Source organism: Anopheles coustani (assembly GCF_943734705.1).
Source record: "Anopheles coustani chromosome X unlocalized genomic scaffold, idAnoCousDA_361_x.2 X_unloc_81, whole genome shotgun sequence".
NCBI classification, from domain to species: domain Eukaryota; kingdom Metazoa; phylum Arthropoda; class Insecta; order Diptera; family Culicidae; genus Anopheles; species Anopheles coustani.
Window position 1 is genome coordinate 1 of NW_026525194.1, and position 22,500 is coordinate 22,500.

Consider the following 22,500-nt stretch of genomic DNA (forward strand, 5'->3'; position numbering starts at 1 on the left):
ATCAAGCAACACGACTCCATGGCACGCTCGGTCCATCATCCAACGGGCGCTGTTCTACGGGCCTATCACCCTCTATGGGTTCTGAGCCACATTCAAGTTGGACTTGAAAAGCGCTAAGATGACGGATAGTGAGACGCACCAGTACACGGAATCGGATAGACGGACAGGCCGCCACCCCTACGTGCTGAGCTTCTCCCGTTTCGCTCGCAGCTACTCAGGGAATCCCGGTTGGTTTCTTTTCCTCCCCTTATTAATATGCTTAAATTCAGGGGGTTGTCACACATGAACTGAGGCTTATGTACCTTGCGGTTGTTATCGTCACATCTGGCTTGCGACTACTTTGTTTCAATGTCCAATATGTACCGTTGGACTCGGTTAACGGGCTGTTAGCCCGCGTGTGGTTTAACTCACTGATACCTTCCTTTGCCCATACGCTAGTTTGTTTGTGTTCCTTTGGTCAACTTCCATACTTGAATCATTTGTGCTATTCGCTGCTGCTTCGACGCTACTTTGACATCTTCGCTTCTATTTAAATAAATAAATAAGCTGAAGCTAGACATCAGTAAACACCACCACAGACACCACAAGCACGCCTTCTCCTCGTACTTCCGCCTCACGCGGGAACACGGACGCTCTAAATACTTCGAATTCCAATGCCAGTATATTGTAAACCACGGGTTCTTTAATGCTAGCGGGTCGTCGCGACCCTAGTTAACATCATGGTGCACGTCTCGTGACGGGTGTCACGGCGTAGTTAAATGTATGCGATACATTTCTCAAATATAAGCGCTCAGTCATCTGTACATCATGGTAGGTTCCCACGACGTGCAATATGCGTTCAACTTATCAATGTTCATGTGTCCTGCAGTTCACATTATGACGCGCAGTTAGCTGCGGTCTTCATCGATCCATGAGCCGAGTGATCCACTGCCGAGGGTGACTAACTTGCGTAAGCCGCCGCTGTGCGCGTATACCCGTTCCCCGTAGGGAGGAGCAAGCCGCCGCTTAGAGACGAAGCATAAAGTGTCCTCATTCCACATAGGGCAAGCTGGATGAATCCATTTTACCCAGGACGGCCGAAGCGGCGTGGACCAGGGGAGAACTGAACCTTATACTTCACACCACAGTAAGTCTACGTGTCCTCTTCCACATAGGGCAAGCTAGAACTAACTATCTTACCCAGGACTGCCGAAGCAGCGTGGACCAGGGGAGGAACACACTTTTCATGGAAACGTAAGGCATCCATGACTGCCATAACGTAAGCCGCCGCTGTGCGCGTATACCCGTTCCCCGTAGGGAGGAGCAAGCCGCCGCTTAGAGACGAAGCATAAAGTGTCCTCATTCCACATAGGGCAAGCTGGATGAATCCATTTTACCCAGGACGGCCGAAGCGGCGTGGACCAGGGGAGAACTGAACTTTATACTTCACACCACAGTAAGTCTACGTGTCCTCTTCCACATAGGGCAAGCTAGAACTAACTATCTTACCCAGGACTGCCGAAGCAGCGTGGACCAGGGGAGGAACACACTTTTCATAGAAACGTAAGGCATCCATGACTGCCATAGTGCGTAAGCCGCCGCTGTGCGCGTAAACCCGTTCCCCGTAGGGAGGAGTCAAGCCGCCGCTTAGAGACGAAGTATGAAGTGTCCTCTTCCACATAGGGCAAGCTAGAATGAACTATCTTACCCAGGACCGCCGAAGCAGCGTGGACCAGGGGAGAACTGAACTTTATACTTCACACCACAGTATTGAGTAATGTGCCCTCTTCCACATAGGGCAAGCTGGAATGTTCCATTTTACCCAGGACGGCCGAAGCGGCGTGGACCAGTGGAGGACTACACAATCATGAGGTTTGATATCGACTTGTGTGTTTCAATAGGATACCGATGGTATGGTTTGAACCGATTTGATTTAGCCATTCTGAAGTCATCACTTGGTTGAAGCGCTGAACTAGGGAGGCATCGTTTACATATATATTGGTTTTCGCATGCTCTACTAGGTTAATGTCATGAGGTTGGCTATCGAGCATGCCCAAGTGATGACTTGATTGTGTGCTTGCTTGAATTCTTCACATTTCATACCATCGGTTAGTTGTCGAATCATTCCTCGATCATAACCTTCGTTCTTGGTTCATGTATGCTCTCTTCCACATAGGGCAAGCTAGAATTAACTATCTTACCCAGGACCGCCGAAGCAGCGTGGACCAGGGGAGAACTATACTTTGTCTTGTATGCCCTCTTCCACATAGGGCAAGCTAGAATTAACTATCTTACCCAGGACCGCCGAAGCAGCGTGGACCAGTGGAGGACTATACTTTGTTCATTACACCACAGTATTAAGTATGGTGTCCTCTTCCACATAGGGCAAGCTAGAACTAACTATCTTACCCAGGACCGCCGAAGCAGTGTGGACCAGGGGAGGACTATACTTTATACTTCACACACTAGCCATATTGAAGTCATCACTTGGTTGAAGCACTGAACTAGGGCGAGTCTATCGTTTACTTTGCATTGGGATAATACGCTGCATGCTCTCTTAGGTTAATGTCATGTGGTTGGCTATAGAGCATGCCCAAGTGATGACTTTGTTTAAAGCTCAACAGGTAGAGTATTATGTCCTCTTCCACATAGGGCAAGCTAGAATTAACTATCTTACCCAGGACCGCCGGAGCAGCGTGGACCAGGGGAGAACTATACTTTGTCTTGTATGCCCTCTTCCACATAGGGCAAGCTAGAATTAACTATCTTACCCAGGACCGCCGAAGCAGCGTGGACCAGGGGAGAACTATACTTTGTCTTGTATGCCCTCTTCCACATAGGGCAAGCTAGAATTAACTATCTTACCCAGGACCGCCGAAGCAGTGTGGACCAGGGGAGGACTATACTTTATACTTCACACACTAGCCATATTGAAGTCATCACTTGGTTGAAGCACTGAACTAGGGCGAGTCTATCGTTTACTTTGCATTGGGATAATACGCTGCATGCTCTCTTAGGTTAATGTCATGTGGTTGGCTATAGAGCATGCCCAAGTGATGACTTTGTTTAAAGCTCAACAGGTAGAGTATTATGTCCTCTTCCACATAGGGCAAGCTAGAATTAACTATCTTACCCAGGACCGCCGGAGCAGCGTGGACCAGGGGAGAACTATACTTTGTCTTGTATGCCCTCTTCCACATAGGGCAAGCTAGAATTAACTATCTTACCCAGGACTGCAAAGCAGCGTGGACCAGTGGAGGACTATACTTTGTTCATTACACCACAGTATTAAGTATGGTGTCCTCTTCCACATAGGGCAAGCTAGAACTAACTATCTTACCCAGGACCGCCGAAGCAGTGTGGACCAGGGGAGGACTATACTTTATACTTCACACACTAGCCATACTGAAGTCATCACTTGGTTGAAGCGCTGAACTACGGCGGGGTAATCGTTTACAGGTTATAATCATATAGCTGCATGCTCATTAGTAGATAATGGAATATTGTATGGCAATATGAGCATGCCCAAGTGATGACTTTGTTTCAAGCTCAACAGGTAGGGTATTGAGTCCTCTTCCACATAGGGCAAGCTAGAATGAACTATCTTACCCAGGACCGCCGGAGCAGCGTGGACCAGTGGAGGACTCTATACTTTATACTTCACACCACAGTATTGAGTACGACTTGCATAAAGCCCCTAATGAGAACCACGAGGGCTCTCTCAATGTAGAACCACGAGGGCTCTAGTACCGATTCTCTCGGTACGGCTTGGTCCGTGTTCCTTTATGCTTGTACTCTTAGAAAGTCTCAACCCGGAGGTCTTGACTTTGATTGTCATAGTTGGACTACGACGGGGCATCCGACCATTGCTGATCGAACACCCCTGATTCACCATCTTTCGGGTAGGCGGTACGCGTACCTCCGGACGCGGAAGTCTCAACCCGGAGGTCTTGACTTTGATTGTCATAGTTGGACTACGACGGGGCATCCGACCATTGCTGATCGAACACCCCTGATTCATCATCTTTCGGGTAGGCGGTGCGCGCACCTCCGACGCGGAAGTCTCAACCCGGAGGTCTTGACTTTGTATTGTCATAGTTGGACTACGACGGGGTATCCGACTCATCGAATACCCCAGAAGCACACCATCTTTCGGGTAGGCGGTACGCGTACCTCCGGACGCGGAAAGTCTCAACCCGGAGGTCTTGACTTTGGTTGTCATAGTTGGACTATGACGGGGCATCCGACCATTGCTGATCGAACACCCCTGTTACACCATCTTTCGGATAGGCGGTGCGCGACACCACCGACGCGGAAAGTCTCAACCCGGAGGTCTTGACTTTGTATTGTTGGATAGTCCTCTTCCACTATAGGGCAAGCTGGAAATATTCCATTTTACCCAGGACTGCCGAGGCAGCGTGGACCAGGGGAGAACTTCACGGAATCTTCAGGCATCCATGATTGCCATAGTGCGTAAGCCGCCGCTGTGTGCGTCAACTCGTTCCCCGTGAGGAGGAGTCTAGCCGCCGCTAAAAGACGAAGCATTAAGTGTCCTCATTCCACTATAGGGCAAGCTAGAATGAACTATCTTACCCAGGACCGCCGAAGCAGCGTGGACCAGGCGAAGACTATACTTTATACTTCACACCACAGTATTGAGTACGACTTGCATAAAGCCCCTAATGAGAACCACGAGGGCTCTCTCAATGTAGAACCACGAGGGCTCTAGTACCGATTCTCTCGGTACGGCTTGGTCCGTGTTCCTTTATGCTTGTACTCGCGGAAAGTCTCAACCCGGAGGTCTTGACTTTGATTGTCATAGTTGGACTACGACGGGGCATCCGACCATTGCTGACCGAACACCCCTGATTCATCATCTTTCGGATAGGAGGTGCGCCCACCTCCGACGCGGAAGTCTCAACCCGGAGGTTCGGACTTAGAGTTTTTCCCATTTAAAAGTTTTTCTCTTAGCCATACTGAAGTCATCACTTGGTGAACGATTGAACTAGGGCGGGTTAATCGTTTATAGGTATCATGTGGTTTGCATGCTCTCTTAGGTTAAGGTCATGTGGTTGGCTATCGAGCATGCCCAAGTGATGACTTTGTTTCACGCTTGCTTGATTTCTTCATGATTCCCTGTTATATAGTGTAATCATTCGAGAACAGGGAATCTTTGGTTTTGCTCAACAGGTATTGGATGTCAACTTGGTATCTAGATCGCATTAAGTCTCAACCCTTAGGTTCGGACTTGTATAGTGACATCTTGTTACGGTCTTGAGTCTCAACCCGCAGGTTCGGACTACTTAGTGTTTGATCGAATATAATATGGCAACTTGTGCCTAAGTCTCAACCCGCAGGTTCGGACTTCTGTTTATTTGGCCAATGTATGTATAAGGCAACTTGTGCCTAAGTCTCAACCCGCAGGTTCGGACTTGTGTATTTGTTCGAAGTCATGTATAAGGCAACGTGTGCCTAAGTCTCAACCCGCAGGTTCGGACTTGTTAGTGTTTCGTCAACTTTCATATGGCAACTTGTGCCTAAGTCTCAACCCGCAGGTTCGGACTTGTGTATTTGTTCGAAGTCATGTATAAGGCAACTTGTGCCTAAGTCTCAACCCGCAGGTTCGGACTTGTGTATTTGTTCGAAGTCATGTATAAGGCAACGTGTGCCTAAGTCTCAACCCGCAGGTTCGGACTTGTTAGTGTTTCGTCAACTTTCATATGGCAACTTGTGCCTGAGTCTCAACCCGCAGGTTCGGACTTCTATAGTGTTTCGTCAATTATCATATGGCAACTTGTGCCGAAGTCTCAACCCGCAGGTTCGGACTTCTGGAAGGATCACTTGGCCACTAATGATCCTTCCGCAGGTTCACCTACGGAAACCTTGTTACGACTTTTACTTCCTCTAAATCATCAAGTTCGGTCAACTTCGATAAAGCAGACGCGGTTCACGAGGATCCAGCGAACGATCATCTCCAAAGACCTCACTAAATAATCCATCGGTAGTAGCGACGGGCGGTGTGTACAAAGGGCAGGGACGTATTCAACGCTGGCTGATGACCAGCACTTACTAGAAGTTCCGAGTTCATATGGACCATTGCAATCCATAATCCCTACTAAGTGAGTATTTGAGTGATTTCCCGTTCCTCTCGGAATAGGAGACACGCTGCTACCCACATTGTAGCACGCGTGTAGCCCAGAACATCTAAGGGCATCACGGACCTGTTATCGCTCGATCTCATTTTGCTAAACACAAATTGTCCTGCTAAGCAGCGTACCGTAAGTGCACTTGCGCACACGAACAGCGAAGGTGTCAGGTCATACTCCACCGAAAGGTCCTAACCCGTTCCAATCGGCATCGACGCATTAACGCTGACTGCGTTCTAGTTAGCATATGTGAGTCACGTTCGTTATCGGAATTAACCAGACAAATCAATCCACGAACTAAGAACGGCCATGCACCACTACCCTTAAATTTGAGAAAGAGCTATTAATCTGTCTCACCTCCATAAGTTCGGACCTGGTAAGTTTTCCCGTGTTGAGTCAAATTGAACCGCAAGCTCCATTTCATTGTGGTGCCCTTCCGTCAATTCCTTTAAGTTTCAACTTTGCAACCATACTTCCCCCGGAACCTGACTTTGGTTTCCCGGAAGCTACTGAGAGCACCTGGTTGTAGCGTCTCCCAATTGCTAGTTGGCATCGTTTACGGTTAGAACTAGGGCGGTATCTAATCGCCTTCGATCCTCTAACTTTCGTTCTTGATTAAAGAAAGCATCCTTGACAAATGCCTTCGCTTTAGTTAGTCTTACGACGGTCTACGAATTTCACCTCTCGCGCCGTAATACTAGTGTCCCCAACTACTTCTGTTAATCATTACCTCCGGTCTGAGTACAAACCAATGAAAGATTAGACCAAGGTCGTATTCCATTATTCCATGCAAGATTATTCTAGGGCGTTTGGGCACCCTGCTTTAAGCACTCTAATTTGTTCAAGGTAAACGTGAGCGGTCGAGCTCTATGTTACACTTGCACCCGTTGAAGGGCACACCATGACACAGACTTGGTGCCCTACCACACCATTGAGTCGCAACCAGATTCCGACTTGGCCCACCGACCACGGGTTGACCGGGTCGGCGGAGCCGGACTGTGTTGGACAAGTATCAACTTCGAACGTTTTAACCGCAACAATTTTAATATACGCTAGTGGAGCTGGAATTACCGCGGCTGCTGGCACCAGACTTGCCCTCCACTTGATCCTCGTAGAAGGATTTATGCTCTACTCATTCCAATTATGAAACATCATTAAAGAGTTTCATATTGTTATTTCTCGTCACTACCTCCCCGTCCCGGGATTGGGTAATTTACGCGCCTGCTGCCTTCCTTGGATGTGGTAGCCATTTCTCAGGCTCCCTCTCCGGAATCGAACCCTGATTCCCCGTTACCCGTTGCAACCATGGTAGTCCTCTATACTACCATCCATAGTTGATAGGACAGATATTTGCGAGATCTGTCGTCGGTGCGAGACCATACGATCAGCATCATTATCCAGACTTCAACTCAATGACACGGAGAACCCGCGATTGGTTTGACTAATAAGTGCACCAGTTCCCGCGAGGGTCCTGGCATGTTGCATGTATTAGCTCTAGATTTTCCACAGTTATCCAAGTAACTAGGTTGATGATCTCGTAAATTATAGCTGTTATACTGAGCCTTATGCGGTTTCACATTAAATCTGTTTGTACTTAGACATGCATGGCTTAACCTTTGAGACGAGCGTATATTACTGGTAGGATCAACCAGAATTCCGACTTTGCGTTCGAATGTTCATTGTCCCATTGCACCCGGAGGAGCAAACACCACGTTCTATATGTTGTCAAGTCCGGTAGCACACGGGAGGCGAGCCCCCGTGCGAACCTCATTGCCCTCGTATCACACACACCCGATGCACCGGACAGGCACTTGAGCGGCATTCGACTCCGCTAAGCGCACGTGCGCCCGATTGTGCATGCGCTGACGGGGCCTTCATACCCCTACCACAGCGACCTTATGCCAAACTTCCATGAATACTTAGGTGAGCTGACAAGGGCCTTCATTTCCCTACCATCAACTAAAGGACACGCTAGGCGCGTCCGATCATTGCAACTGCGGGGCTTTCATACCCCAATCACCACAGTACGCAATTCACCAGAGTTTAATCACAACCCCCCCGGACATGGCACACTATTAACTTGCAACAAAACTTAGTGTGTGCCGGGCACATCGGTTCCACAAAATCATTCCCGATGTACCCCAATTGGGGTTGTGAACGCATCCATGGTCCTCTGACACACCCAACCAAGCGTGGATACTACATACCTCAAACACCCAGTACACTAACAGACAAATCAATATATGGTTGCTTTCCCCCAGACATTTGCCAATCACTTGGCACCCGGACGGGAACTCGCTCCTGATTGCGCCATTGCCACCCATTTGCCAAGAGCGAGTTCTGTATGTAGATTTCATTTGGAAAGACAACCGTGTACTGGATATTCTATCCGACGATTACAGATGACGAGTACGAGACTCGACTACACTCACGGATAATACATTTTGGGTCGAGATTGCTTTCGGGGTTTTCGATTGGTCTTGCGCTTGTAAACGTATAACTTTGACTTGTGGTAACCTCGGTATGTTAGTCGATCACGTGGTTGTGAACTGGGTAGGGGTGGGCAATCTGTTCACTTGCACTCTGGGTAGGAATATGGTGAGCGCTATAGGTTAAAGATCATGGTATGGTTCCATCGTGATGACTTTCGCTAGATAGTAGTATGTTTGGATAGTTATAACGTTTTTGGCCATTTGTTCATAGTGTTCGGTTCATTCAGGAATTCGATTGGTCTTTGCTTCACACACGTGGTCGATCACTTGGATGTGAACTAGGGTGAGATTAAGGTGTTCACTAGTGCTCTTCGGTTTTGGATCAGTAATGAGCACTTGATTGGTTTCGCATAATATGTATCCATAGTGATGACTCTTTCCAGCTTAAGATTTCGTTACCGGTTTCGAATCCTCCCCACGTTCGCTTTTACTTGGTTAGGTTTTCGAGTGTAGATTTGAAAGCAATCTCATGTATGTATCCCATCTGATATAAGCCACTGACAGTTCATGTCACCTCGTTCAACTCTCGCTGGGTCACAGAAGTATGTTACTGCGCCCATTATCCCTACTCGGATAGGTTCGGTTCGTTCGTTTTATACTACGGTGAGTAAACTCAATTTGTGCATCGCATAGCCATGGAAAGCAAGCTTTCGCGGGCCTCTTCGACTGTTTTGATACGAGCTGTGCCCGTGATGCTTGTCATCCCAGGATACTAGACCCCTTTGGACGACCGCATGACCATCAGAAAGTAAATTCCACGTTCGATTTGGGGTGTGAACCCCGAACATAAAGTCTTTGTGTAGAACCACGAGGGCTCTATAGTACCGATTCTCTCGGTACGCTTGGTCCGTGTTCCTTTATGTTCGTACTCTTGTGAATAAGATTCACGTTCGTTTTGGGATATTTGCTACTGTCACCGTTTGAGTACTATGGGGCTTGAACCCCTAACATAAAGTCTTTGTGTAGAACCACGAGGGTTCTATAGTACCGATTCTCTCGGTACGCTTGGTCCGTGTTCCTTTATGTTCGTACTCTTGTGTGTATAATATTCATGTTCGGTTTGGGATATTTGCTACTTTCACCAGGGTCCCGTTCTTCATACAAGTCTGCCTTGCTAATGTGGTAACTTTATAGTGTAGTTCTGACATCCCAATTTTGGGACTTAGCCGATTTTTCGTATATTTCCATATGACCCATAGGGTCCCTTTCTTCATACAAGCTTGCCTAGGGCGATCGGTCAAAACTTGTCTTACTATTCGATTGGTCTTCGCACTTTCACCCTAGGCAGTTCGCCTAGGTCTGTCTTCTTGAGGAGGCCAAAACCCGAAATAAGGAGGTTCGGCCGACCCTGAAACCTCCCCTGTCTGAACTACACTAACCCGATTTTTCAGGGTCCTCAGCGCCATACAACTTTGCCTAGGTCACTTGTACTCTTGACTTAGGCCATCCGACTTGGTCCGTGTTTCTTCCTAGGGTTCACCTAGGTACTTTGCCTTGCTTGATGTGGTAACTTTTTAGTGTAGTTCAGACATCCTAATTTTGGGACTTAGCCGATTTTTCATGTATTTCCATATGACCCATAGGGTCCCTTTCTTCATACAAGCTTGCCTAGGGCGATCGGTCAAAACTTGTCTTACTATTCGATTGGTCTTCGCACTTTCACCCTAGGCAGTTCGCCTAGGTCTGTCTTCTTGAGGAGGCCAAAACCCGAAATAAGGAGGTCCAGCCGACCCTGAAACCTCCCCTGTCTTAACTACACTAACCCGATTTTTCATGGTCCTTAGCGCCATACAACTTTGCCTAGGTCACTTGTACTCTTGACTTAGGCCATCTGACTTGGTCCGTGTTTCTTCCTAGGATTCACCTAGGTACTTTGCCTTGCTTGATGTGGTAACTTTTTAGTGTAGTTCAGACATCCCAATTTCGGGACTTAGCCGATTTTTCGTATATTTCCATATGACCCATAGGGTCCCTTTCTTCATACAAGCTTGCCTAGGGCGATCGGTCAAAACTTGTCTTACTATTCGATTGGTCTTCGCACTTTCACCCTAGGCACTTTGCCTAGGTCTGTCTTCTTGAGGAGGCCAAAACCCGAAATAATGAGGTTCAGCCGACCCAGAAACCTCCCCTGTCTGAACTACACTAACCCGATTTTTCAGGGTCCTCAGCGCCATACAACTTTGCCTAGGTCACTTGTACTCTTGACTTAGGCCATCCTACTTGGTCCGTGTTTCTTCCTAGGGTTCACCTAGGTACTTTGCCTTGCTTGATGTGGTAACTTTTTAGTGTAGTTCAGACATCCTAATTTTGGGACTTAGCCGATTTTTCATGTATTTCCATATGACCCATAGGGTCCCTTTCTTCATACAAGCTTGCCTAGGGCGATCGGTCAAAACTTGTCTTACTATTCGATTGGTCTTCGCACTTTCACCCTAGGCAGTTTGCCTAGGTGTAGCTTCTTGAGGAGGTCAAAACCCAAAATAAGGAGGTTCAGCCGACCCAAAAACCTCCCCTGTCTAAACTACACTAAATAGATTTTTCAGGGTCCTCACCGTCATACAACTTTGCCTAGGTCACTTGTTCTCTTGACTTAGGCCATCTGACTTGGTCCGTGTTTCTTGCTAGGGTTCACCTAGGTACTTTGCCTTGCTTGATGTGGTAACTTTTTAGTGTAGTTCAGACATCCCAATTTTGGGACTTAGCCGATTTTTCATGTATTTCCATATGACCCATAGGGTCCCTTTCTTCATACAAGCTTGCCTAGGGCGATCGGTCAAAACTTGTCTTACTATTCGATTGGTCTTCGCACTTTCACCCTAGGCAGTTTGCCTAGGTGTAGCTTCTTGAGGAGGTCAAAACCCAAAATAAGGAGGTTCAGCCGACCCAAAAACCTCCCCTGTCTAAACTACACTAACCAGATTTTTCAGGGTCCTCACCGTCATACAACTTTGCCTAGGTCACTTGCACTCTTGACTTAGGCCATCTGACTTGGTCCGTGTTTCTTGCTAGGGTTCACCTAGGTAGTTTGCCTTGCTTGATGTGGTAACTTTTTAGTGTAGTTCTGACATCCCAATTTTGGGACTTAGCCGATTTTTCATGTATTTCCATATGACCCTTAGGGTCCCTTTCTTCATACAAGCTTGCCTAGGGCGATCGGTCAAAACTTGTCTTACTATTCGATTGGTCTTCGTACTTTCACCCTAGGCAGTTTGCCTAGGTGTAGCTTCTTGATGAGGCCAAAACCCAAAATAAGGGGGTTCGGCCGACCCAAAAACCTACCCTGTCTAAACTACACTAAACAGATTTTTCAGGGTCCTCAGCGCCATACAACTTTGCCTAGGTCACTTGTTCTATTGACTTAGGCCATCTGACTTGGTCCGTGTTTCTTCCTAGGGTTCACCTAGGTACTTTGCCTTGCTTGGTGTGGTAACTTTTTAGTGTAGTTCTGACATCCTCATTTTGGGACTTAGCCGATTTTTCGTAAAATACCATATGACCCATATGGGTCCTTTCCTTCATATAAGTTTGCCTTGCTTGGTATGGTAACATTTGAGTGTAGTTCTGACATCATCATTTTGGGACTTAGCCGATTTTTCGTAAAATACCATATGACCCATCAGGGTCCTTGCCTTCATATAAGTTTGCCTTGCTTGGTGTGGTAACCTTTGAGTGTAGTTCTGACATCATCATTTTGGGACTTAGCCGATTTTTCGTAAAATACCATATGACCCATCAGGGTCCTTTGCTTCATATAAGTTTGCCTTGCTTGGTATGGTAACATTTGAGTGTAGTTCTGACATCCCCATTTTGGGACTTAGCCGATTTTTCGTAAAATACCATATGACCCATCAGGGTCCTTGCCTTCATATAAGTTTGCCTTGCTTGGTGTGGTAACATTTGAGTGTAGTTCTGACATCCCCATTTTGGGACTTAGCCGATTTTTCGTAAAATACCATATGACCCATCAGGGTCCTTTGCTTCATATAAGTTTGCCTTGCTTGGTGTGGTAACATTTGAGTGTAGTTCTGACATCCCCATTTTGGGACTTAGCCGATTTTTCGTAAAATACCATATGACCCATCAGGGTCCTTGCCTTCATATAAGTTTGCCTTGCTTGGTGTGGTAACATTTTAGTGTAGTTCTGACATCACCATTTTGGGACTTAGCCGATTTTTCGTAAAATACCATATGACCCATCAGGGTCCTTTGCTTCATATAAGTTTGCCTTGCTTGGTGTGGTAACACATGAGTGTAGTTCTGACATCCCCATTTTGGGACTTAGCCGATTTTTCGACCAATACCATATGACCCATCAGGGTCCTTTGCTTCATATAAGTTTGCCTTGCTTGGTGTGGTAACATTTGAGTGTAGTTCTGACATCCCCATTTTGGGACTTAGCCGATTTTTCGATCCATCCTATATGACCCATCAGGGTCCTTTTTCTTCATATAAGTTTCCCAAGACTTAGTGCTTTTTACCTTTGGACACCAATATCACCCTTACGGGTTTCTTTGATCTTCTCACTTTGTATTGACCAAATGTAGGTCTTGCCATGCCAAACATATAATTGTTCTACACCAAGTCTCTATCTCGTACCGCCAGCTCGGTACATTCGATCAACCTGCCCTTAAGGCACCCGGGACTTAGCCATTTTTTCACATTTTTCATGATTTTGAGGCAACTTTTCTCGACTTTGTCACCTTATATCACCAAGATCCTTTCCCTTTAGCGCTTCACTCTGTTCGTATGATATTTAGCGCTGACTATCACCTTTCTATCGCTGACCTCAACTTCTTATTCGGTGCCATAGAGCCAGAGATATTTGGTGTATGCTGTTATAAGGGAAGTTTGTCACTTTTTCAAAGGCCCACTTTGGGACGCCCATATCTCACCTTCACGTATCTTCGATCTTCTTGTCGTCTATGGACGAAACTTAGGTCTTGTATTGGCCAACTTATAAATGTTCTACGGCCAAGCCGTATCTCTTACCGCCAGCCCGGTATTCATGGACTTAGTCGGATTTTCGCCTCTCGTGGTAACAATTTCTGACTTTGACTCACAATAACACCCGAACGGTCACATGCTAGCGCTTTGCTTGGTAGGAATTATAGTTAGCGCTACCTTTTCTCTTTCCATCGATACCTTGTTCGTTCCATTCCATGCCATACAGCCGAAGTTATGATGTTTCCCGTTTTCCATATCATGTGGAGCTTATGCTCTGGGAAAACCATCTAACACCTGTACCACCCTTTTGGGTACCACCGATCTCGTCACTATGTTCGGGCCAAATATAGGTTATAACATGCCCAACATATAATTGTTCTACACCAAGTCTCTATCTCTTACCGCCTGCTCGGTATTTTACTCGTAAGTCCAAATTTCACAACTTGTACTTTTTGGCCCAATGTACTCGAGTTTCAATTTTGGTAACATTTTTCGACTTTGACACTTAATAACTTCCAAATCATGCTAGTTAGCGCTTTGCTTTCTTCTAGTCGTATCTAGCGCTGGGTGTTACCTTTCCAAAACATATCCTAGCTTAACAATCCATGCCATACAGCCGGAGCTATACGGTGCACAAGTCAAATCCATTTTAGCCATGTTTCATTTTTGCTAATTTTTGACCACTCGTATCACCCTTCCAGAGTGGTCCGATCTTCTCGCTTTCTATGGACGACTTTTAGGTCTCGTAGAGGCAAACTTATAAGTATTCTACGTCAACCCGCTATCTCTTACCGCTTGCTCGGTATTCTTGGTCTTGTGTGATTTTTGGCCATTTTGGTATTATTTTTCCACTTTGTCGCTTAATAACTCAGTTTTGCTCAACACTTAGCGCTTCGGTTGTTTGGGATTATAGTTAGCGCTCGGTTCGACCTTTCCAACACTGATCTAAGCTTGTCGATCCGTTCCATACAGCCTGAGTTATTCGCGATACCGTGTTTCAATCCATTTCTCAAGTCTCGTTTTGGTCCAACTTTGAACCAGCCATATCACCCTGATGGGTACCTCCGATCTTCTCGCTCTATATTGGCCAAAGTTAGGTCTTGTGGTAACGTACTTATGATTGTTCTACGCCGTGTTCGTAGCTCTTATCGTTCGCCCGCTATTTTCGATCATAAGGTGAATTTTCGCCTCTAAACCACCATTTTTCACCTTTGCCCTCTAATATGACCGACTTGCTCAACACCTAGCGCTTCGCTTGGTAGGACACATAGCTAGCGCTCGTCAAGACCTTTCCAACGCATATCCAAGCTTTCCGATCCGAGCCATACAGCCTGAGCTATAGGCGATACCGTTTTTCCCATTTTCTTGGTCACACGCACTTTAGGGTACCCCTTTTTGCCTTTGACCCTTAATACCTCCTCCGGGTCACTAGTAGGCGCTCAGCTTGGTAGGAAACATAGCTAGAGCAGGCCTTCACCTTTCCAAAACTGCCTCAAGTGTACCGATCCGACATCTAGAACCAAAGTTATGGTCATTCCTATCATGCTCTACTTTCATGGTCAACCTCCACCAAGCACACCTAGGTTGGACCAACTTTCACCAACTCATCTCGAACCCCAAATTTGCTTCGACCTACTAGGTTTCCCTAGCAAAGTGGCCAAAACATCCATTACAACACGACTGGTCTTTCTGGTGGTCGACCTAGGCGACTTTGTTCGACGACCACCACCCCATGGAACTAAAAGACGTCCCTTGATACGGACCACCGATACATTTTCCGGCCTGTCTAAACTACACTCATCGAAATTTTTTTGGGTCCCCACCGTCATACAAGTTTGCCTAGGTCAAGTTTTTCTTCCGGATCGGCCGCGGACCTCACTTTTCATTATCTAGGGAGGCCATAGGGCCCCAAAAGGGGTTTTTTAAAATTTTCGACACTTTCGACTTTGGTCGGATTTTTTCCGATTTTGGTCCGACCTAGGGACTTGGTGGTCCAAGGAGCCTCGGGACCAAACTTTTTTCTCAGGGGTCCCTACCTCCATACAACTTTGCCTAGGTCAATTTTTTGTTCCAAATCGACCGCGGATTTCACTTTTCAATATCTGGGGCTCGTGTAGAGTCCGAATATGAGGTTTTCTCATTTTTCGACATTTTCGACTTTTTTCGACTTTTTTCGGGTTTTTCGACCTAGGGGTCCGCCGAACAAATTTTGGGTCAAAAATTTTTATTGAACTAGTCGAAAGTACGCAAAAAGATAAGACTTTTTGCCGAAGACACCATGCCCCGGAACCGACTCCTTCCCCTTCAAAATTGGGGACAAACGTGATTTTTGAAACTTTTCCTTAGGGAGCCCAAGACTTAGAAAATTTTCAAATTCTCGATTTTTCGATTGCGAGCTAGCGCTTTGCGGTCTTCGGCAATGTTGTAGATCTCGACGAGATAAGACTTTTTGGTCAAGGGACATTTTGCCCTCCGACCCCTCCTTCCCCCCGCAAATCGCCCCACAAAGTGCAATTTTTGCATTTTCACCTCTTTGCACGCACTGTTCGGCCCAAATGGCCACTTTCTATGGGTCTGAGCGCTTTGCGGTCTTCGGCAAACTTTTAGAGCGTACCAAGCCCTAATTATAATTCTTCTACACCACCTTCGTACCTCTTCATCCCTGGCCGCTATTCGCGTACCAAGGTAATTTTTGTTCATTTTGTCAACATTTTTCATCTTTGACTGCTTATATCGGCCTTGCCATGAACCGATAGCGCTTCGCTGTGTTCTAACGTAAGTTAGTACTGCTCAATACCTTTCCAAATCATGTCTTAGATTGTCATTTGCTTGCATACAGCCGGAGCTATGAGCGATACCGTAAAAAGTACCGAAACTTGGAAAAATCCTTTGATCGCCCATATCCCCCCTTTGGGGGCCAGATATCGAAAAAAGTTCTGATTCAAAAAGTTGCGCATTAACGTGTTCTAGTTATGCCTAGAACATTTCACTTCGCTAGCTGGCCTGCAACTTAGCCGTAATTGGGATTTTAGGGTGTTCTTGGAGGGCCCATTTCCTGCGACTTGGTATCTTTTGGGCCCAATGTTTCTCTAATATCTCCACGAGTTTTCCAGATAGCCTTTTCAAACTTTCAGGGTGCCTAGAACACCTCAAGACCTTTCCAACGCTATGCCGTTTGCCTCGCTCGGACATCTACAGCCAAAGTTATTCGAGGTACACGGTACCTTACCCTGTTTTCTCAGTACTTGGTCGAAAATTTCGATCAGCCATATGACCGACTTGGACAACCCTGAGCGGGTTGGCCCCATATAACTAAACTTTCGTCTCGTGGAGGCAAACTTATAAATATTCCACGTCAACTCGCTATCTCGTACCGCCTTGACGGTATACTTGGTCCAAGGGCCATTTCCAGCGACTTGGTCGCAATTTCGCTCTAAGTTTCGCTAATACCTTCGTCCGTGGACATGGTGATTTTTTGTTCGTATTTTTCCTTGATAGTCCCACTCAAGACTATTCCATACCAGAGCCAAGCGTCCCGCTAAGTGCCATACAGCCTGAGCAGTAATTCATGAAAGGTACCTCTACCAGTTTTTGCCATACTTGGGTACAAACTTTGGATCGCCCATATCTCCACTTTGGAGGCCAGCCAGCACCTTGGCCTCATATACTTTTTTGTTGGTCATACCATGCACTAAATATAATTGTTCTACGCCAACTTGCTATCTCTTCTCCAACTTGCCGTTATTCTTGGTCCAAGTCCCATTTCATTCGTTTTTGGACCCATTTTGCTATATGTTTCACTAATAGCTTCGGCCATGGACAAGCTGATTTTCTAGTTGTATTTTTCCTTGATAGTCCCACTCAAGACCATTCCAAAACACACCGCAGCTTGTCGCTCGGTGGCAAACTGACCGAGTTATAATTCATGAAAGGTACCTCAACTTGGTACACCACGTGGTCGGCCCAAACCATAAACCGACCAAACGACCGACTTGGAGCACCCTGACCGGGTTGGCCCCATATAATGAAAGTTGCGTCTCTACACGCCCAACTTATGAATATTCTACGCCAAGTCGCTATCTCTTACCGGTAAGCCGGTATTCACCTTCCAAGGGGGATTTTGGTCAAGTGCCATTTCCTGCGACTTGGTCCCCGAATACGACCATCATCACCTAATATCTCCGTGGTCTTTCAACTCAGCCTCATGAAACTTTCAGGGTAGATAGGTCTCCCCGAGACCTTTCCAACGGTGAGCCGTTTGCCTCGCTCGGCCATATACAGCCGAAGTTATTAATGGTACTTGGTACCTTACCCTGTTTTTTCCATACTTGTTCGTACTTGGGTACAAACTTTGTATCGCCCATATCTCCACTTTGGAGGCCAGCCAGCACCTTGGCCTCATATACTTTTTTGTTGGTCATACCATGCACTAAATATAATTGTTCTACGCCAACTTGCTATCTCTTCTCCAACTTGCCGTTATTCTTGGTCCAAGTCCCATTTCATTCGTTTTCGGACCCATTTTGCTATATGTTTCACTAATAGCTTCGGCCATGGACAAGCTGATATTCTGTTTGTATTTTTGCTTGATAGTCCCACTCAAGACCATTCCAAAACACACCGCAACTTGTCGCTCGGTGGCAAACTGACCGAGTTATAATTCATGAAAGATACCTCAACTTGGTACACCATGTGGTCGGCCCAAACCATATACCGACCAAACGACCGACTTGGAGCACCCTGACCGGGTTGCCCCCATATAATGAAAGTTGCGTCTCTACACGCCCAACTTATGAATATTCTACGCCAAGTCGCTATCTCTTACCGGTAAGCCGGTATTCACCTTCCAAGGGTGATTTTGGTCAAGTGCCATTTCCTGCGACTTGGTCCCCGAATTGGACCATCATCACCTAATATCTCCGTGGTCTTTCAACTCAGCCTCATAAAACTTTCAGGGTAGATAGGTCTCCCCAAGACCTTTCCAACGGTGAGCCGTTTGCCTCGCTCGGCCATCTACAGCCGAAGTTATTATTGGTACTTGGTACCTTACCCTGTTTTTTCCATACTTGTTCGTACTTGGGTACAAACTTTGGATCGCCCATATCTCCACTTTGGAGGCCAGCCAGCACCTTGGCCCCATATACTTTTTTGTTGGTGATACCATGCACCAAATATAATTGTTCTACGCAAGCTTGCTATCTCTTCTCCAACTTGCGGTTATTTTTGACTCAAGTCCCATTTCCATAGTTTTTGGTACCAATTTGCTCTATGTTTCGCTAATAGCTTCGCCCAAGGACTTTGTGATTTTTTGTTCGCATTTTTCCTAAATAGTCCCACTCAAGACTATTCCAAATCACACCTTAGCTTGTCGCTCAGTGCCATACAGCCAGAGTTTTAATTCATGAAAGGTACATCACCTTGGTACACCACGTGGTCGGTCCAAACCATCAACCAACCATATGACCGACTTCGAGTCGAGCTAGCGGCTTGGCCCCATATAATCAAATGCGTGTCTTGGTAAGGGCTACTGACGGTCAGAACAATGTAGCTCGCTAGCTCGTGCGCAAACTTGTGTTTTGGTCGAATATTGGGTGTTCGTGTACCACTTCGGGTAACACGGACTTTGGTGCAACTTCACCACTTGTGCACCTAATAAATTCTCGGTCGTTCAAGTCTATGCCTTCATATTATCAGGGTAGTTAGGTCTCATTGAGACCTTTCTAACGCTATGTCGTTTGTCTTGCTCGGCCATCCACAGCCCGAGTTATTCGAGGTACACCGTACCTTACCCTGTTTTTTCCTCATTTGGGTGCAAACCTTAGAACACCCATATGGCCCACTTGGAGACTAGCTGGCACTTTGGCCCCATATAATAATAAGTGCGCCTTGATTAGGGCTACTGACGGTCGGAACATTTCAACTCGCTAGCTCGGGCCCACACTTGTGTTTTTCTCGAATATATGGTTCAAGTGTGCCACTTTGGGCACTTATGGACATTTTGTCCCCACACAACTTTCTTGCCTTGCTAGATAGGGTCTTGTGATCTCGGGCAAAAAGATGCACCAAGATATGGTCTAACTTTCGTTCTTTTACCGCAAAGCGCTATCTCCAACACCCGAGGAGATAGAAAGTGATTATGTTCGGTACATCGGTCTTCCATGGCCTACTATGGTAAGCCCCTGCAGGTATGCAACCGAAGGTGCTTGGTACATGTATTTGGTGCAAAATCGGTGCAAAGTAGGTGTTTCCTTGATCGGGCTATAACTTTCTTGGTTGATGTTGGATTGCTTTGCGGTCTTCGGGGGATAGTTAGGGAACATGTTGGCCAACATTTTCTTATTCCTCAGCCTGGCCGTACCTCCTACCGTCTAGGCGGTATTCATGCTCTAAGTTGGAACTTGTGTTCCTTCGGGCAACTTTTCTGACTTTGACGCTTAATATCTTCCGTTCATATGCAGTCTAAGCTCTGCAACTCTCAGGAAAGCTAGTACTACTCATTTCCTTTCCATATCAGTCTTTGGCTTGTCGATCCAATGTCTACAGCCTTAGTTATTCACGTTCCCTGTGAAGGTAGGTTTTTGCCCATCTTCCAGTTCATGTGGTAACATTCCCGGACTTTGCCGGCTTTCTCTTCATGTGGTAACTTGCTTGCTTGTGTGGTAACTTGGAAGTGTATGTCTGACAGACCCAATCTCGGACTTAGCCGATTTTTCTCTTCATATCATATGGATCAATCACTAGGCCATCTTGCTTGCTTGTGTGGTAACTTGAAAGTGTATGTCTGACAGACCCAATCTGGGACTTAGCCGATTTTTCTCTTCATATCATATGGATCCATCACTAGGCCATCTTGCTTGCTTGTGTGGTAACTTGGAAGTGTATTTCCGACAGACCCAATCTGGGACTTAGCCGATTTTTCTCTTCATATCATATGGATCCATCACTAGGCCATCTTGCTTGCTTGTGTGGTAACTTGGAAGTGTATTTCTGACAGACCCAATCTCGGACTTAGCCGATTTTTCTCTTCATATCATATGGATCCATCAATACGCCATCTTGCTTGCTTGTGTGGTAACTTGGAAGTGTATGTCTGACAGACCCAATCTCGGACTTAGCCGATTTTTCTCTTCATATCATATGGATCAATCACTAGGCCATCTTGCTTGCTTGTGTGGTAACTTGAAAGTGTATGTCTGACAGACCCAATCTGGGACTTAGCCGATTTTTCTCTTCATATTATATGGATCCTGGACTTAGCCGATTTTTCTCTTCATATCATATGGATCCATCACTAGACCATCTTGCTTGCTTGTGTGGTAACTTGGAAGTGTATTTCTGACAGACCCAATCTGGGACTTAGCCAATTTTTCTCTTCATGTCATATGGATCCTTCACACGGCCTTCTTGCTTGCTTGTGTGGTAACTTGAAAGTGTATGTCTGACAGACCCAATCTGGGACTTAGCCGATTTTTCTCATCATATTATATGGATCCTGGACTTAGCCGATTTTTAGGTTATTATATATGGATCCTGGACTTAGCCGATTTTTCTCTTCATATAATATGGATCCTGGACTTAGCCGATTATTAGGTTATTATATATGGATCCTGGACTTAGCCGATTTTTCTCTTCATATAATACGGATCCTGGACTTAGCCGATTATTAGGTTATTATATATGGATCCTGGACTTAGCCGATATTTCTCTTCATATGATATGGATCCTGGACTTAGCCGATTTTTCTCTTCATATAATATGGATCCGGGACTTAGCCGATTTTTCTCTTCAAATAATATGGATCCGGGACTTAGCCAATTTTTCTCTTCATGTGGTAACGTATGCCAATCGCTCACAAGTCATGGGATAAGGGTACTTGTGTTCTTCCATCTTCTAAGTCCCGCACGGGGACATCGTGATCGCCCCAAGTCCGGAATAGCGCCAAGTCAAGCCCCACGGTGGCCGTGCAGGACCTGTTAGCGGCGGCCCCACTGACAGCACTAATCCGGATTTAGAAATTATATCTTTCTAATCGAACACCACACACGCAACACCACCATACCACCATCTCCTTGCAAGTACCTAAGTACCCGCAACTCCATGGTGAAGGCAATGTCACTCCATCACCAACCTCTTTGCATTGCAAGCACTTGCGTACCTACAACACTCCGAAGAAGGCAACGGCGCGCGATGCTCGACTCCACACACCTCACCACACCACACCACCGATGGCCAGCCAGCCAGCCAGCCCAGCTAAGGGCTAACCCACCAACCAACCACCAATGGCCTAGGCCAGCCGGATCCCACCTTCAAGTCCAAGCACAGCCAAGTGCAAGTACCGCCAAGTGTTCACCAACCAACCATCACACCAGGTCAGCCGGCCAGTACCCACCTTCAAGTGCCATTACCCTCGGGTGCAAGCCCAATCAAGTGTTAACCAACCAACCCGGCCAAGGCAGCCAACAGGCCGGCACCCTACAGCACCGACCCGCCATCACCACCTCAACCGTTGACCATGCAAGTGGCCTCGGACAACAGGTGACACCCGAAGTACATCCGAAGAACGTATATCAAGTGTTTGCTCACCAAGTCCTCAACCAACCCCAAGTACCCGGAGGTACCCAGAGTGTTGGATCCGCCAACCCGTCCCGGCACTCCAAGTCCTTGCGAACCCAAAGTGTTTGCCCGGTAGGGCCATTGTATCACAACGCTTGCGACCATGCAAGTGGCCTCGAACAAGGTGACAGGGGTATCTTCACCAAGTTCTCAACCAACCCCAAGTACCCGGAGGTACCCAGAGTGTTGGGTCCGCCAACCACTACCAGCACTCCAAGTCCTCGCGAACATAAAGTGTTTGCCCGGTAGGGCCATTAGACCACAACGCTTGCTAACCATGCAAGTGGTCTCGGACAACAGGTGACACCCGAAGTACATCCGGAGAG

General features: G+C 46.6%; 1 non-coding gene across 1 annotated transcript; it reads right to left on the reverse strand.

Annotated features, from left to right (window-relative positions):
* Window positions 1-784: 784 nt before the first annotated feature.
* On the reverse strand, window positions 785-939 carry LOC131271006 (5.8S ribosomal RNA). The gene has a single exon (XR_009179993.1). It is a non-coding gene; the product is annotated as a 5.8S ribosomal RNA (ribosomal RNA).
* Between the last annotated feature and the right edge of the window lie 21,561 nt (window positions 940-22,500).